Here is a 937-nt window from a genome sequence, read left to right as displayed (position 1 = left end):
TGATTGAGTCGTCCGTGTCCTCTGTGGCAAGGGGGTGGGGTGGGCTGCCCAGATGTGCGGATCAGTCTGTCACAGCGGTGGTGGAGACGTGCAGAACCGGCTGGGGTGCAGCTGGAGTCCAGGGGTTGTGTCAGGCTTGCCGTGGGAGCGATGCCGGGCTCTGCCAGTCCCTTTTGTGTCTGCAGGAGAGGAGTTCATGTGATGGCGACTCAGAGCTGGAGGTGATCCTTGAAGCACCTGACCCCTGGGAAGAAGGCCGCAGAACCCTGGGGGGGGACAGTGCCCGTTGGTGGAGGGGGGCAAGGCGCCCCACAGGCCAGCGAGGAGCCGGACGCAGAAGACTCCAGGCAGCTTCCCGGAAGGAGGGCCAGGGCTCTCCCAAGGCTGCTGGGCTGCATCAGGTCTGCAACTTCTGCTCATCCCGGGGAACCGAGGGGAACTCGCTTGTGATCCCATGCAGTAGGCCGTCGTCACACAGGGATCCATTCTGGCGCTCACTGAACAGCAAGATCAGTGAATCACCAGATGTCCTGCAAAACATAGCGGTGCAAAGATTTTGATGATGGCAATTACGACAATGAATTTGAAGGATGAATCATGTGCTATGTGAAGGAGGTGTTTCCTAAGCTGGCTCCCCCCCCCCCCCAAGCTTTTCCTGCCCACACACCCCTGTGGGTGATGAACGGACCAGCTCTGAAATGGGGGCAGGGCACAACGTTCTACTTTGGGGTTTTGTCGGGTTTTTAACTGGGCTCCTGTTTCAGCACCCGGAGCAAGACCCCTCCACAGAGTGTTTTGCTTTGGCCCCAAGATCTGTGTCCTGTTTAAAGAGCCACTGAAGGTTCAGATCCTGCCTGTGTTTGGGGGGTTGGGATTTCGATTGCAGATTGCGTCACCCCCTGTTGAACTGCCCGTACCGCCAGACAGCCTTTCACCG

Source organism: Gekko japonicus, unplaced genomic scaffold (genome assembly GCF_001447785.1).
Source record: "Gekko japonicus isolate JY-2015 unplaced genomic scaffold, Gekko_japonicus_V1.1 scaffold784, whole genome shotgun sequence".
Classification (NCBI taxonomy): Eukaryota; Metazoa; Chordata; class Lepidosauria; order Squamata; family Gekkonidae; genus Gekko; species Gekko japonicus.
The sequence above is the reverse complement of the archived record's forward strand: the minus strand, read 5'-3'. Positions refer to the sequence as shown.